The sequence below is a fragment of the Silene latifolia genome, unplaced genomic scaffold, assembly GCF_048544455.1.
Source record: "Silene latifolia isolate original U9 population unplaced genomic scaffold, ASM4854445v1 chrun_scaffold_16, whole genome shotgun sequence".
NCBI classification, from domain to species: domain Eukaryota; kingdom Viridiplantae; phylum Streptophyta; class Magnoliopsida; order Caryophyllales; family Caryophyllaceae; genus Silene; species Silene latifolia.
In genome coordinates, this window is record NW_027413123.1 from 10,993,401 (window position 1) to 11,011,306 (window position 17,906).

General features: G+C 38.4%; 1 non-coding gene across 1 annotated transcript; it reads right to left on the minus strand.

Annotated features, from left to right (window-relative positions):
- Positions 1-10,648: 10,648 nt before the first annotated feature.
- LOC141637374 (small nucleolar RNA R71) lies at positions 10,649-10,755 on the minus strand. The gene has a single exon (XR_012541758.1). It is a non-coding gene; the product is annotated as a small nucleolar RNA R71 (small nucleolar RNA).
- Positions 10,756-17,906: the final 7,151 nt, after the last annotated feature.

Consider the following 17,906-nt stretch of genomic DNA (forward strand, 5'->3'; position numbering starts at 1 on the left):
TTATTATCAGTTGGTCCACGTTTATCAATAACGGTTGGCTTGCTAGATAAGTTTGACGTTATTGTCATACAGATGGCGGTGATCAACTGGTCCCTAAAAGTCACACCTATAGGATACGTTTGAGAGATGTGACGGTATGAAAATACAGTCATGTTGATGCCTAATATGACTAAGCGGTTAGTCAGAGTTATTGACTAATAATTAGTCAAACGCGATGTTGAGATAATTATTTAATATGGATTAAATAATACTGGCTAAGGTGAATTAAGCGGTTAATTCGCAAATTGAATATAAACGGTTATATTTAATTAATGTATATTGAGTTGATTAATTATACAATATTGTCATTGTCGGACAAGTATTAACATGTCGACTGATTCATGTTATTAGTCGATATTTTAATATTCGATAACGAGTGACGATTTATAATTAAAACCCGTCATAGACATTTAGCAAGACCACGAGTTGAATAAGGAGAAAGTGGAAAGCCCACTCCCTCCCCTAGCAACCTCACGGCCGAACAAAAGGAGAGTCCCTCTCTCCTTTTGACCTAATCATTGTCATTTGCACAAAAATTAGGGTTTTGGAGGCATTCTCTCTGAAATTCTAGATCTCACATCAAAACTCACAAAAAGGCTCTCTCAATATTGCAAGGCAATTAGAGAGTAATTTCTAGCATAAGGGGCATAGTCTCAGACGATCATGGGTGCAACGATTTGGAGGAAATCTACTTTGATTTCTGTTCTTAGGCTGCGTTTTACATAGGACCCGAGGTTGATTCTTGTTACTTTATCGTTTCTCTTGTTTTTTTTTCGTTTATGACAATTAATCACATGGTAATTTACGTTATAGTCCTTATTTTTAAGGGGTTTAATACGGATATTACCCTACACCACCCCCCCCCCCCCCGCAAAAAAAAAAAAAACAGTTACTTTAGACTTAAATTAGACAACTTTAAATTGCTTGCCTCCTTGTGGTTCGACCCTGACTGCCACTATCTATAGTAGTAGTTTGGATTATAAATTTTATTTTTTGATACTAAACGACGGTATCAAATTTTGGCGCCGTTGATGTTGGACTAAGGACACTTACCTTTAGGCGGGCAAGCAGTCCACTGTTTTTGCCCAAGCTGCTAGGAAGAAAGATGTTATATGGCCAGTTACTTACAATGCTATTAAATCTTATGTTGTGATTCCTGCTTTAGCACCTGTACCTATTCCTGCTATGACACCTCCGCCCCATATTGGGAGCAATATAGAGGGAGATTTTGTTGTATTGGATGTTTCAGGAACTGGTTTAGGGAAAGAAGAGCTGCTTGTTGCTCCAGCGGTGACAGAGCCCATTGTTCAGAGAGGCGGTTTGGGATGTCTGAGTTACGAAATTACCATAAATGCTTGATTTAATCTCCGAAAAAATTTTCTTTTGGTTATTACAAATGGAGTATATATAGTGGTACACCATTAGGTTAAGCAATGGTTGATTAGTAAATAACAATGCTAAGTGTTGAGTAGAGCTTTGCAAGTCCCAAGGGAAATGCGCGGATCATGTGGCAACTCCTGGGGAGACTGTGCGTCTTGGCTTGAAGCACGGTTGAATCTGTGAAGGGATCCGCTCGGATCACTAGGGAGACACTCGGATCGTGGCTTCTTGATCTGCTCATCCTGTGGTTAGGCCACTCGGACCATGGCATTCTAGTATGCTCGTCCCAACCTCAGGACGCGCGGATCCTGGCACAGGGTTCCATATTCTTGCTTATAAGCCTTGAATCCTTATATATACTCTTTATTCTTACTTCTTCGGTCATCGTTTTTGCCTCCTCTTCATACTAGTCTATCCAAGATTGTCAACAAGTTTCCGAATATGAGCGAGAGATGGAAATTCCACCTCATTATCTCCTTTCCTATAAGACATATAAAATGCAATAGGAAAGCAAAATAGAAAGGATTTGATGGATAAAATGGCCATGAAAAGCTATAATAGTATGCGAAATAGGCTCAATTAGGGGACTAAATGTGCGCAATTAAGAGTCACATCACAAAACAAGAACAAAAGAGTTGCAGGTTATCCTTAGCTGGTATATTTCTTTGGCTGGTTGTTGAAGGTTAAATGGCCTTAGTCCAGGCACCATCTGTGGCTCAAGGCTCTATCTTATGAATGCTGAAATAGGCCAAGAGTTTCTTTGTTGTGAGTTTTTCCCTTGGTTGGCCAAAAATGGCAATTTTACTTTATCTAAATTACCCTCCTACAACTTGCTTGTCAGTGTGATTTTCAGTGCAATACTTAAGGAAATTAGCCTGGCTCCTTAGGATTAATTTATGATTAGTTGAAAAAAGATTCAGCTGGTGGCTAGCCTTATTGCTGCACTTATGGCCTGATGAACTTGGAATGGAAGTTGTTGTTGCCTGAGTGTTGTTGTTGTTGTGATTATTGTTGGCCTGGTTTGTGTCTGGTATCCCTGGCAAGACAAGGGTGTGCTTGGATTTTCCCAGACCATCCTCTAAAAGGTTGCTAGCTTGATTAATAGCTCCTGCTGGAGGTTGTGAGCATTTTGGCATGTTATCATGAGGTTATTCATGGTGCCTATTTGTTATCTTTTGGACCTTGTTCCACTTTATATATGGTTCAGCTAGTGTTGGACCATATAGTTATATGTTTTGTTTTGATAATGACAAGTATGATTTATGATATATATACTCTTGCACGTAATCGTTTGTTAGTCTTTGTTAGATTTAATAAAGGTTACCATAGAAAACAATGTTATAGCACCCATGGCCATAACATTGATGATTTATGAAGCATCATTGAAGTAATGTTATAACTGCATGAGCTATTACATTGAACATTCCTAAAGCATCATTGTGACTACTTTATTCACAAGTATGATGATCACTCAAGAAAAACACATGATCAAGTCTATAAGAAGATCAAGATGAAGAGCTTATGATCAAGATGAAGAGATGATCCTACTACTGAAGATCTCCAGGAAGATTAGCTAGTATAGGACATCATCTAATGACGATATATTTGGAAGTGATATTGGAAAGGTAAAGTTATAGTTATTTCACCTATAACTTTACTTACCATGCTTAATGTTATAGTCATTTATGTTATAACATTATGATGCGTTTTGAAGGCACGTGTTTAAGGCTTTAAAATTAAATTTTGAAAGCTCAAATTACCTATATATTTTCGAAAATACATGTATGTATGATTGAGTAATGATGCGGGTTAAGATTGAATAAATTACATGTATCCTATTGGATAGGAAAACGATTTGTGAGTCATCATGCTATCTAGGGTTTGCCAAGTTGTTCAAACATAAACTCTAAATCCACACCCCTTATTTCGACTAGGGTTTTCGAGTGAGTTGGGCTTATGAGCCGTTTCTCTTAATCGACTATACTCCTTGTGCAAGTAATAAATTAAGTTAAATCTAGAATAGATTGTCTTAAGATATTTTATATTAAACAATTATTTATTTCTTGTGAAACAAATCATCCTTCCTCACGGCATCATGAGGGTTTCGAATAAAACCCTAGCTGCCTCCACTACTATATATACATACGTGGTTTAATCTTTCAAAATAACTTTTCGCATATTAAAATCCCTTTGCAAACAAATTGAGTTTAAATCTTAATCAAGCATTTTATTTGTTTTTGCATTCGAAAATCTTTACGAAAAGTCGTGCTTCAATTTGCTTATTATTCCATAAGATTACGTTAGTAGATAATAGTACTTAAATATTGTTTCTTACTCGTTCAATTGTGTGAACACTTAGAAGAAAAATCAAGTGCTTTCTTAGTATCGTAAGTTAGATAAAACCGGGTATTTAACGATACTCATTTGAGTTACAACTAGAGTTATTCGTACGAGTGGGTTAGTAATTTTGTAATCCGTAGAAAGGTACTAAAATTATTAATCAAGAATAGTGGACGTAGATTTCGATTTGTGAAACTGAACCACTTCAAAACCACGTGTGTCAATCGTTTTTATTGTTCGTTTTCTTTACGTTTTAACTCCGTCTAGTTAATTAGTTAAAATTTAATCAATAAACTTTAAGTAATTAATTTTTAAGTCACGCTCATACGGACATACCAAAAAGTGGGTTAAAGCTTTAGATACTCAATTCACCCCCTCCCCCCCCCCCTCCCCCCCCCCCCCTCTTGAGTATTTCGGATTGATAGACTCTTCAATTGGTATCAGAGCCGCGTGCTCTTGATTGTCTAACCGCAAAGAGGCTGATCCGTCTATCTTTTTTTTTATTTTTTATTTTTATTTATTCCTGCCTTACACGTGTGAAATGGACTCCAAGTATCTTAAGTGTCCCGTCTTTGATGGGAAGAATTATGGACTTTGGAAGAACATGATGACACACTACATAAAAGGACATGATTAGGAGTACTGGACGATCATTAAGAATGGACCAAACAAAAAATTGGTCGGATCTTCTGAAGGCACTACCTATGAGAAAAAGGAAGAGTACTATGTGGAGGCTGATTACAAGAAAGCTGAGAAAAATTTGAAAGTGATAAGCCTGTTGCAAAACGGCATGACATTGAATGAATTCGACCGTTTTTCTTCTTGTACCTCGGCCAAGGAAATATGGGATGGTCTTGAATTAGCTTATGAAGGAACGACAATCGTAAAGAAATATCGTATTGACTTGCTGATTCAAAAATACGAGCTCTTTACAATGGAGTCAAACGAATCTCTTGCTAGCATGCCTGCACGATTCTCTAGCATCATGAATGAATTGAAAAATCTTGGTAGGAAGTTTGAGTCTGAGGATATTGCCAGAAAAGTTCTTAGGAGTCTGACCAAAAAGTGGTCTCCTAAGGTAACGGCAATGGAGGAATCAAGAGATCTTACTTCCTTGTCATATCAGGTACTTATTGGAGCTCTCATGGCTCATGAAATTGTTCTAGATAACGACGATGCTGAGCCAAGTAAGAATAAGAGCATGGCTCTTCAAGCTTCAAAAAATGAAAAGGTCGAATCCGACATTAAGGAAGAGACGGTTCTGTTTACCAAACATTTCAAAAAGAGAATATTTAGAAATAAGCAAACAAAGCCTTCCTATAATAATAAATCCTTCAATAAAAAAGCAGCTGAGTCAAAAAATTCCTTCGTCAATAGAGGATACTTCAAGTGTGGAGAGTCTGGTCATATGATCAAGGACTGTCCCACATGGGAGAAAATCAAGGACAAGACTAAACGCGAAAAGACAAAAAATGAATTCAAACAAGTCATGTTGGCCTCGTGTTGGGGAGACCTCGACACAGAAGATGACGAAGGATGAAAGGATGAAGAAGTTGCTAATCTGTGTATAAGCAACGTCAGTCTTGACCTACTTTCAGACAGTGACGATGACAGCAATAGCACAAAGTCAGAGTACTATCTTCTAGGAGAATCTGACTCAGAAAATAAAGAAGAAGAGGTAAGTTATCTTGAACTTAAAAAACAAGTCAAAAAGTTATCTAAGAATGCTTTAAGAAAATTCTTCAAACAATCTGTTGATAAGTGTCAGGATCAAGATCTGGAATTAAAAGAACTGAAAAAACTAATTCTTGATATTGCTGATGAGAATCAACTTCTTAAGGCTAAGGCTAAGAAGCTTAAATCAAAAGTTAAAGCTAATATAGCACAACTTCAGATTCGACAAATGCTGAGAAAAAGGCTCCTGAGTCTAAAGTTATAGCTAATGAAGCTACAACCTCCGAACTGAATATCAACATTAAGTATCTTCAAGCCAAAGTTATAGCTAATGAAGCTATAACTTTAGAATTGAGGAAAATCAATGAGCTTATTCAATCTAAAGCTACAGCTAGAGAAGCCGTTATTTCAGATCAAAAGAAGGAAATTGATTCTCTAAATCAGTAGTTGAAGGAATCTAAAACTCTATTATCCGACACTAAGAAATTACATTCGGAGATGGTACGAGTTCTTAGTAAAAGATTCCAGGACTTTCATGACAACTATAAAGAGAATAATTCCTCTAAATATGTTTAATTGGATCATTCCAAATGTTTAAAAGAAATTCAATCTTTCAAGGATCTGCCCATACACGCTAGAAAGGTTCATGAATAGTTAGAAGGAAGCACGAAAGTCCTAAATTTTCTAACGGAGCAATCGGACAACAATATGAAAATGGGTTTAAGACATGAGTGCTATGGTTGTAGAGACCACTCTAAATACAAGCCAACTCCTTCCAAATAAGATTTCAAGAGAAAATATGTCAATTTACCTGAATACTTAACTTGCAAATATTGTGGTCATACGAGGCATATTCAAGAAAACTGTGTTAAACACTTGCAAGATTTACGCAAAGGCATTCAATTTGTTAAAGCGTCTAACACGTTAGTTGAAGAACTCGATGTTCCCACAGATGAACCTAACTTAAATGAAGAAAGAAACTATAACTTCCGTTGGTTCTATGATATCAGTTTTGATTACAAGAAAAAAGGCAATGAACCTAGACAACCACAAAAGCCTAAAGAGTCTCATAAGACTAAGGCTCCCCCTAAGAAACCACATGAAACACCTCGAGCTTACCCTAAGACTAGGACATCTCTAATTCAACGTCTACCAAAAAAAAAAAACTGTTAGACAAGTCTGGGTTAGAAAATATCTAATCTTTAGGGTAACTAACACTAAAGGACCCAACCTTGCCTGGGTACCTAAAAAATGTATCTAATTGTTTTGCAGGTTGTGGTGAAAGAAAATAATCTTTATTACTTTGATAGCGGTTGTTCAAGGCATACAACCGGTGATATAAATCTTTTTCTTTCACTTCAGCCCTTTGATAGTGGTAAGGTTACATTTGGAGATAACAAGAAAGATAAGGTTGTCGGCGTAGGTAAGGTTGATGTCTCCAATTCTCATGCTATAAGTGATGTTTATCTTGTTAGAGGACTTAAGCATAATCTACTTAGTATCTCTCAGTTATGTGACAAGGGAAACAAAGTTGTTTTTTATTCGGATACTTGTCGTATAATAATTGAAGGAACTAGTAACGTTATTCTTGAAGGTCACCGTAAAAGGAATGTCTATATGATTGATTCAAATGTAATTCCTACTAACTCGTTTACATTCATGAAAGCTACCTTAGATGATCCATGTTTATGGCATCAGAGGTTTGCCCACATTAGCTCAACAATACTCAATAAACTAAAGAAAGGAGATTTGGTTGAAGGATTGCCATCAATCAAATTCGATCAAGAAACTCTATGTGACTCGTGTGCTCGATGCAAACATGTGAGATCTTTATTTAAACCAAAGAGAGTGGTAAGCACCAAGGAACCACTGGAACTAGTACATATGGATCTGTGTGGCCCAATGAAGGTAAGAAGTAGAGGAGGATCCAGGTATGTTTTTATTCTAGTTGATGACTACTCAAGGTATGTTTGGCCGCTCTTTCTAAATTCAAAAGATGAAACTTTCGATGAATTTGTAGTTCTAATGAAGCTTGCCCAAAATAAGTATAAATCAAAGTTAGTCTCTATTCGTACGGATCACGACACCGAATTTGACAATCACGCCTTTATAGAATATTATCGGGAAAACGGTGTGTGGCATAATTTCTCTGCACCGCGTATTCCACAACAAAACGGTGTTGTTGAACGTATGAATAGAACACCAGAAGATATGGCATGCACTATGTTTTTGTGTAGTGGTTTACCTCGTAATTTTGGGGCTGAAGCGTTTAGTGCTGCTTGTTATGTTCTTAATCGAGCTTTGATTAGACCTATCATTAAAAAGACTCCATATGAGCTTCTAAGAGGACGAAAACCTAATATATCTCATCTCCGTTGCTTCGGGAGCAAATGCTTCGTCCATAACAATGGCAAAAACCGTTTAAGCAAATTAGATCTTAGAAGTGACGAAGCTGTTTTTGTTAGATACTCTAATCACAGTAAAGCATACAAGGTTTTTAATAAAATAACTTTATGCGTCGAGGAAAGTGTTCATGTTATTTTTGATAAGAATAATACTTTTGATAAGGCTGAACAGGATGAAGAGGAAGACATGAACGAACCTGATGTTCGTCTTTCTAAAGGTGATCTCCCAGAGTTGGATGATGAAGATAAAGAAACTGAAGGCACAAATAATGAACTTGGAAACCCTACAAATGAAAAGGGAAAGAGAGTTGATATTATAGTTGATGATACTATAACTTCCTGATGTGACCATAATTGGCGCATATTTAGCCCCCGAATTACCATTGTTTTCATGCTTTTTAGTGCCTATTTGGGTCATTTCTTATCTTTAGTTCTTTGTTTTGCATATTCTTTGAGATTTTGATCCCTTGGTAGGAAAGGAGTAAGAATCTTGCATTTTCATGGCAAAACAAGGCTAAATTGATCATATTCAATGACCAAGCATCAAGGAGAGACAAGACTAGAAGGCCTTTGTACATAGCATAGTAGAAGAGCAATGTTGAGAAAAAGGATCCTTGAGTCCCCAAGGAAATCCCCAAGGAATTCATGAAGAAAAGGGAAGAAAAGAAGAAGAAAAGATGCTGCTAGACAATCCGAACGGATTGTACACAATCCGTCCGTCCAAGCCCAATCCGAGCGTCCCTCAAAGGAATCCGCTCGGATTCCCCCTCGCCAATCCGAGCGTCTTGCCCAAGAATCCGCTCGGATTCCTCAGCCCAGATCCGGCCGTCCCGACTCCCATCCGCACGGATTGCAAAGACAAAGACGTTTTCATTCTTCTAGCAACGATAAGAGAAGCCCTTCTCTCGGAGAATCCCGGAGTCTCCTTGCTCAACTTAAAAAGTGTAATTACTAGTTTAGCCCTTAGTTAACCCTAATGCATCCTCCCTAATTTTCACTATAAATACCCCATTAGTCTAATTAGAGGAGCATGTTCTTCTTATCAATAATTAGTGTAGTTAATATCAATCAAATCTCTCTTCAATATTGTAATCAAATATTAATCAAGTTTTAATCCAAGTTTTAGTTCTTTAATCTCTCTCTTGTTCTTACTTTATTTTGGGTAATTGAAGATTATTTGGGTTATTATTGGGAGATTGACAACCTCTCAATCTAGGATTCAAGTACTTCTATTATTCTTGCTTTATTATTGGAATCATTAGTAGGTATAATCTCTTAATCCCTTTTTAATTATTGCTAATTACTTTCATTTATTCATCATGTTTCATTATGTTAGTATGATTGACAACCTTTCTAGCATGATCAATATGATAATGAGTGAGTAGTCTCTTAGCTAGGGTTTAATGGGTGATTAGGGGAAACCAACATGGGGAATGATTCATACTTAAATTAATATGCTTTCATATCTTATTTGCTTGCTTGTTTTGATCTTAGTACATGCACATGTTATATTTGATGAAATGCTAAGCCTATGAATCCTTGCATTTACTATCATCTTCTATCCTTTCAACTTGACTTGTAAGACATAACCCAACTCGAGTCTTGTTAGACCATGCATGTGTTGAGTAGGAAAGATTAAGTCGACTTGTAGGTGTTGTACAATCTAATCGATTCGGCTCCGGGACCCAAACTTTCCTAGGATTGTAAGATATAACCCAACTCAATCCATCACAACAATAATTGCTTGCTTATAATTTGAGAACATGTTTGTATGATCATATCCCATGATTCCCCTATGAACCCATGACACCCTAGTGCTTTTAATCAATTGTTTACACCCTTATTTTATTTACCTTGTTAGTTTATTTTCATTGCTATTTTAGTTTAGTAACCTTCTACATCAACCCAATTTGTGACACCCCTAGACACCACTAGTTACAATAGAATCTTCATTTCAATACCCGTCCCTTGGGATCCGACCTTTACTTGCCTCTTTACTAATTGTAGAGTTGTTTGTGAAGTATAAATTGTGTTTTGTATCGACCATTGACCAACGACCACATATGCTTAATTGTGAACACGAAATGGACTCGATCAAAAAAAATGGCGCCGTTATTGGGGACGGTGTTTAATTGATTTAAGATTTCTTTTATTGTTTTTAGTTGTGTCTTTTTTCACCTTGGGGAAGTAAAACTCCTCAAGGTTTGTTCTAATTGTTTTCTAGTTGTTTGATATTTTGCATGTCTAGAAGGTTACAAAGAGATTTGTTACCTTTTGACCGTGAAATCGAAAGAACCTTGACGAATAATAGGAGACTTGTTAGGAGGAATTTGGGAGGTGTTGGTGAAGTTGTTCAACCCACTAGTGAGTTTGTCAATCCTTTCGCAATAGAAGGAGAAGAGAACCCATTAAACAATACCACACAAAATCCACCTACAATGCCTAAATTCTCGTCACACTCTATACCCACCGAGGAGGATTTACCAAATGGTACTCCTACCCCACAACATCTTACCGGAAACTTTATTGCCAAGTCCGCCTTCATCCAACTAGTTGAGAGGAGCCAATTCGGGGGAATGCCTAGTGAGGACCCTCATTCTCATATGGAAACCTTTTACGATTATTGTGAAGCTATCTCTCAAACGGGCGTGACTCAAGACCAAATAAGATGGGTCTTATTTCCTTTTTCGTTAATCGGCACCGCAAAGCAATGGTTGAAGGGCCTTGATAAGGCCACCCTTGGAATAGATTCTTGGAAGAAGCTAGCTCTAGCTTTCTACAAAAACTTCTACCCACCGGAAAAGACCAATATGCTAAGAGCTCAAATTACGGGTTTTAAGCAAAGGGATGAAGAATCTTTGTATGAAGCTTGGGAGCGGTTCAAAGGAATTTGTCGCTCATGTCCTCACCATGGACTTAGCGAATGGTTTTTAGTGCAACAATTTTGGAATGGTTTATATGAAGATTCAAGGAACATTCTCAATATGGGATCAAATGGAATGTTCACCGAAGTTGATGACAATCAAACATGGAACAAGATTGAGGAAATGGCGGTCCATAATTCACAATATAGTAGACCTCGCAAGGCTACTAGAGGAGGAAAGTATGAAGTGGACACCGTTACTCAATTGGGTGCTCAACTTAGTGCTCACATTGACACAATCAACTTGAAGTTTGAACAAGCTATGGCTAGACTTGAGGAAAACTCAAAATCATCGAAGCATCATGTCAATGCCATGACGGCATCCTCATCAATCCCAAGCGGGATATGTGAGAATTGTGGAACCTTGGGTCATGACTCAAGTGAGTGTAGGGGAACAACCGAACAAGTTAATGCTTTCCAAGCTTACAAAAGTGGTACCCCTTATTCAAATTTTTACAATGAAAACACCAAGTTCCATCCAAATCTCTCATACAAAAGCCAAAATGTCCAAAACCCTCAAACAACATACACTCCACCACCCATGAGAAATCAAAATCAAAGACCCTTTTACAATCAAAACCAAGGCTACCAAAATCAAAATCCATACAATCACCACAATGACCAAGGTTTTGATGTCCAAAAAGCGGTCCTCCAAATGCAAAAGAATCAACAAGAATTTTTCACCCAAATGCAAAAAGATAGCCAAGCAAAAGACACTACCATCAACAACATTCTAGCTCACACCAAGATGTTGGAAACACAATTAACCCAACTAGCATCTTCGAGCTCACAAAGACAAAAGGGGCAATTACCACCACAAAGTAATCCCCCTAGACATGAAACGGTTAGTGCCATTCACTTGAGAAGTGGTACAAGATATGAAGCACCGAAGAAGCAAGTTGAGGATGAAGTTGTGAGAGCTAGTGAGAATGAAGTTGTGGTGCAAGAAGGGGAATCATCAAAAGAAGAAAGTTCAAAGAAAAATGAAGACAATGCCAAAGAAAAGGAGCCCATTGTGATTAGACTTCCTTTTCCAAGTCGTCAAGCCAAGCCTAAATTTGATGATCAACTTGGGAAGTTCATGGAGATTGTGAAGAACTTAGAAGTCTCAATTCCTTTCACGGAATTAATCAATCACGTTCCGGCCTATGCAAAGTACATGAAAGATATCCTCACAAAGAAGAAGTCGATCCGGAAACTTGAGACTATCGCCTTCACTAAGGTGAGTAGTGCAATACTTCAAGGGAGTTCACCTCCAAAGTTAAAGGATCCAGGAAGCTTCTCAATACCGTGTACCATTGGCGACACAACGATCAACAAAGCCTTATGTGATCTAGGGGCTAGTGTGAGTGTCATGCCGTACTCGGTAAGTAAAAGGTTGGGAATGGGAGAGCTTAAATGCACCAATATCACTCTTCAAATGGCCGATAGATCGACGAAGACACCATTAGGGGTATGGGAAGATGTCCCCGTGCGAATTGGGAAGTTTTTCATCCCGGTGGACTTTGTCATTGTTGATATGGAGGAAGATTCCAACATTCCAATCATCTTAGGAAGACCTTTCCTACACCCCGCGGGTGCGGTGATTGATGTGAAACATGGAGAGCTCACTCTAGAAGTGGGAGATGAAAGCATAACTTTTAATCTTGACAAAACCATGAGAGCTCCTCGTTTGCATGAGCCATGTTTCATGATTGATCATTATAGCCGGAAAGATGAAAGGAAGAAATCGGAACTCCAATGGAGGAAGAAAGTTGAAGATGCTCCATTCAAAGAGCAAGTGAATTGTGACAAGGAGAGCTTGCAAAGCTCATCAAAATCAACCAAGGAAGAAGATGATGGCCTCATTGGCCAAGAAAAGAAATTGGGAGAGTTGTCTCCATCTAAGCAAGAGATTTTCAATGATCAACTCAATGAAGTTTGTGGTCTTTGGGACGACGAATTTGAAGGGATCTTTAATCCCTACATTGGGCATGCCATCGATCATGATCAACAACAAGGGCCACGGTCTATTGAGGACCTCTACCATAACAATGAACAAGCTTTTGATTACTTCTTCAAGGTGTTGAGCAACATCAACAACACCTTGAACATGCCCCCTTGACATCTCATCAAGAATGAGAGTTTGGTGGAGTCCTCCCTAAACCACCACTTGTAAATATTTCTAACTCCCTAACTTACATTTAATTTTTGTATTGCATTTTTGTCATTTTTGGATTTATTTTTACTTTGATCAAAATAATTGTCATGTAAGAGAGAAGTGAGGGAGGGACTAATGATTTTAATTGATGTGTAGTGCTTTACCTTAGTGTGGGGATGGCAATTGCCTAGGCTATTCATGCCTTAGTAGTGCCCCCACAATGAAGAACACAAGATTTGAAAGAAAGAATGATAAGGGAATGCGTTGGTGCACGGATGGAACTGAATCCGTGTACACAAGGACCAATCCGAGCGGATTCTTGAGAATCCGCCCGTCTGCAGCAAATCCGAGCGTCCTGCTGTGAAGACGCCCGTCTTGGGCTGTGTTGAAATTGCAAAAATTCTTGACTGTTGAAGAATCCGAGCGGATTACTGGAAAGACGCCCGTCTCACAGAATCCGTCCGTCTTGTGAACAATCCGTCCGTCTTGAAGCTGAAGAAAAACAAAGAAAAATCTCTGGACAAGAATCCGTCCGTCCTGCACGAAATCCGCCCGTCTCATCTCAGAAGAATCCGAGCGGATTCCCCAGAATCCGCCCGTCTCTAGGCGGGATTTTGAAAATTTTGAAGCTGTAGAATCCGCACGGATTGCGCCCAATCCGCACGGATTGTCCCTGCGTCCTAAAATTGTCGAGTTCTTTAAATACCCACCCCACCTTCATTCATTCATTCATTCATTCATAAACACTACCCATAACATCAAAACCCTCATCCTCTCCATCTCAAAAATAAAAACCCTCAACAAAACTCACCACAATCAAATCAAACCATCTTTCAAACAACAAATCAATCACTCCATCTTCAATAATAATCAAAACCAAGAACAAAATCTTCACCTTTGAGTCGATTTTTGCTCTCATAAAGGCAAAGCCTTTCACCTTCAAAATCGATTTGGGCATTCTATAAATTGAAGATTTTTGAGTCTTTACTTGGTTAGTTCATCAAATGGCAAGAACAAAGGGAGCAACAAAGGGAGCAACAAAGGCACCAAAAGCAAAGGCTCTCTCTCAAAGGCAAAAAGCTCTACAAGCAAAGAAAGCTTTGGCAATGGTGGTATCAACACCAAACTTGGTAGTGCAACAACAACAACAAATTCCTATGGAAGCATCACCCTCTACTCCGGTAATTAATCAACTCTTGCATTATCCGGAGGTAACATTCATTTCCGATTCCCATAGAAATACATTTGTCAAGTTTGCTATGAAACAAATTCAATCCACCAAATTCATATGTCAAGATGCTTTAGAGAAGTTGGGTGTTCTTGAACAAACAAGAGTCTTTTTCAATGCCATGGGTTTGAAGAAATTGTTTGAAATGAAGGAAGTAACATACCCCTCCCTTGTCTTGGAATTCTTAAGTTCTTTAAAAGTGACAAAAGTTGAGAATAGGGAAAATATTGAGTTTCGTCTAGCTAACACTAGTAGACGCATTACCTTTCCGGAATTGGGTGCAATTTTGGGTCTTAGCGATGAACATAAATTTTATAAGCAATATGGGAAGTATGATCCCGAGCCTCTTTGGGAGGCAATCTCCGGGAAGAAATTTGAAGATTTTAAGGCTTGTCGTGCTCTTTTGGTCCATCATCCGGGCATAAGAATATGGCACAAAGTTGTGGGAAATACCATAATTGCTAGGAAAGACACCAATCATTTCACGGGACTCGATTTTATTCTCCTTGAATCAACTTTGAATATTGGAAGAATTCACACCAAGCCTTACAATTCTTTGAGGCTATTGGTTGATAGATGGCTCCATGTAGATAGTGGGAAGAAGGGTCAAACCGTTATTGTTAATGGCGGCCTTGTCACGGTCCTAGCCAAGCACTTTGATCTTAATTTCAATAAGGATAGCAAGTACAAGGCTAAGGATGGTGGCCATCTTATTGACATGTCCATCTTGATTAACAAGTTTAAGTGGGTTGCTCACAATCCCCTTGATACCAAGTATGGGTGGCTTACTAGTGAGGCTCGATCATTCACTTTACCCGCAAAGATTTGGCGTCTTAGTGTCCACCGGACCAACTATTTACTTCCCCTATCCGAAGAAGCCGAGTACATCATTCAACAACAAAAGGGTGATCATGAAACTCCCTCCTCTTCCATTGTTATACCGCCTTACCCCTTTGTGTATGAAGAGTTCAAACCGCAAGGAATTGAAATTGGAAAAGACTATGTCACTCTTCTTATGCAAGCCATGCACAAGCAAGCTTATGAAGATCGAAAGAACGCATATTTGGCTCAATATCCTCCCCTCCTACATCTAGCTAGGCAAGGACTCCTTGATCCATCTTGTCCTTTGCCTAGTTGGGCGGATAGAGAAGCCTTATTTCCGGGTGCATCAAGGGACGTGGTAGAAGACAATGAGGTTGTTGGGAATGATGAGGAATTTGATGATAATATTGAGGAAGAAGCAAGTGGAGATGAAGGAAGAGATGGTGAAGATAATGATGAGGAAGAAGATGGTGAAGAAAGCAAGGAAGAAAGTGATAAGGAAAGTGGCAATGTGACCACTTCTCATGAGGGAAGTGGTGATGATAATAGCATGATGGAAGACTAGCCTTGGAGACTCCTACACTCCCATGGTTTGTCTATATCTCTTTGTATTCTATTTTCATTTTGATCATTGTTGGTTTAGTCCTAGCAACATCAAAGGACTCGCGCCTCGGTTCCTTTGAGGTGTTCTTACTTTATTGTTCCCATTTTTGAAAATCCAAAATGACAATCTAGTTTCATGCATAGCATAGTGTGTGCATGAACTCCCCTATGCTTTGACATTAGCAATAGTGTCTTATTTGGTTTGGGGAAGTTAATGCATACACAACGGGAGGTAATCTAAATTATCCTCTCCGTCATAACAAAAACCATGCATCATGTAGTATAGCTTAGTGTAGAATTGCATTTAGTATAGAAATCATGCATCATCTTTGCATAATTTCCATCATTTTGGCCATTGAGGACAATGCCCATATTAGTGTGGGGATGGGAATTCTAACACTTAACTTTTATTCAAAAACCATAAAAATTGAAAAATTTCAAAAATCATAAAAATTTGAAAAATTGAAAATCCAAAAAAACAAGTTCATTTCCTTTGTATATATATTGTCTTGTATATTTTGTGTTTGTTTATCCTTGTTCACTTTGATTGACTACGCCACATCCGAGACATGAGGATATTGAAGACCGCATGGTATGATCTTTCCAATCTCCTTTTTCCTCTTTATGTTAATGACTATGTGGCTTTATTTTGATTGATGCGGTAAAACAATGTGAACTTAGGACTTGCATTTAGTTTATATGGCATACTAGTTGGTAGAATCATTTGCATTAGGTTGTTTATATGCTAGTTGCATCATGGCATGAAGTTGCATGTTAGAAAAATTTTGCGAAACCGTCTACTTGGGAAGCTTGACAAGGGTATATAGGCCCTAGTAGATGCTTTTTCTTCTTAAGACTTTGCTTGTTAGAATACTTGTAAAACACCCTAGGATGTGTCATACTAGTATCCTTTGACCCATGGTTTAAGGCCTAGTCAAGAGTACCTTGTGGTGTGATAACTCCTTGGCTACCGTTTATTCCAAGGTGACCCTTGAAACCATGCATACTTCTATCATTCATCCATGTTCTACCACATTTTTGTCATCAAAGGGAATGGGCACAAAAAGAAATCAATTTGAGTTCAATGAAATGAAAAGAAAGCTTGCAAAAATGCATCAAATGAAAAGAGGAGCAAAAATAGAACTCCTAAAAGCTTCAAATACAAGGCACCCTCGTTACTAATTGGGGTGACTTTGAAAATGTTCAAAAAAGAAATTCAAAAAGTTGTCAAGTGTTGAAAAGCCAAAAATCAAAAAGAAATGGCAAAAAGAAAGTGTTCTCAAATGTTATATGCCACAAGAAATTGGGGGGAAAAACAACAACGAAAGCAAACTCCCAAAATGAAACTCAAAAACTATCGATCCCTTTATCCACCGTATCCATTTTTGTGCATGGTAGAGAGGGGACGACCCTTCTTCTTGTCTAGGCAAGAGGGGGAATTCCGCGATCCTCCAGTGTTTCTAACACCATAGGGAGTCTACTCTTGACAAAAGCATTTAACGATTGAGGACAAAGGTACCCTAGCTTGACACATTTTGGAGATGATTTATTGGTATCCTTCTAGGCTTAGTAGTTTGAACAAATTGCATCTATGAAGGATTGTGTACCCTTGAATTGCTTCCCTTGTACATAATTTCCGCCACTTAGATGAGGAAAGTGGCTATTCTTTTTGTAGATGCATCCATTATGTGATTTTGTGTGCTTAAAGTTTGGATGTGTCACCATTTTGGCAAGACCCACCTTGCCTTGCAAGAAGGCATCCTACCTCATGGTTGTCTTGTTGTGAGTTGAAGGGGCGGAGTGAGACCCGCTAATTGTCTCATATCGGCTATTATTATTAGGTTAGGTTAGTATTGGTCCTAGTCTTTATCACCTCTTTACTCGGGACGAGCAAAGGTTCGGTTTGGGGATATTTGATGTGACCATAATTGGCGCATATTTAGCCCCCGAATTACCATTGTTTTCATGCTTTTTAGTGCCTATTTGGGTCATTTCTTATCTTTAGTTCTTTGTTTTGCATATTCTTTGAGATTTTGATCCCTTGGTAGGAAAGGAGTAAGAATCTTGCATTTTCATGGCAAAACAAGGCTAAATTGATCATATTCAATGACCAAGCATCAAGGAGAGACAAGACTAGAAGGCCTTTGTACATAGCATAGTAGAAGAGCAATGTTGAGAAAAGGATCCTTGAGTCCCCAAGGAAATCCCCAAGAAATTCATGAAGAAAAGGGAAGAAAAGAAGAAGAAAAGATCTTTGCTAGACAATCCGAACGGATTGTACACAATCCGTCCGTCCAAGCCCAATCCGAGCGTCCCTCAAAGGAATCCGCTCGGATTCCCCTCGCCAATCCG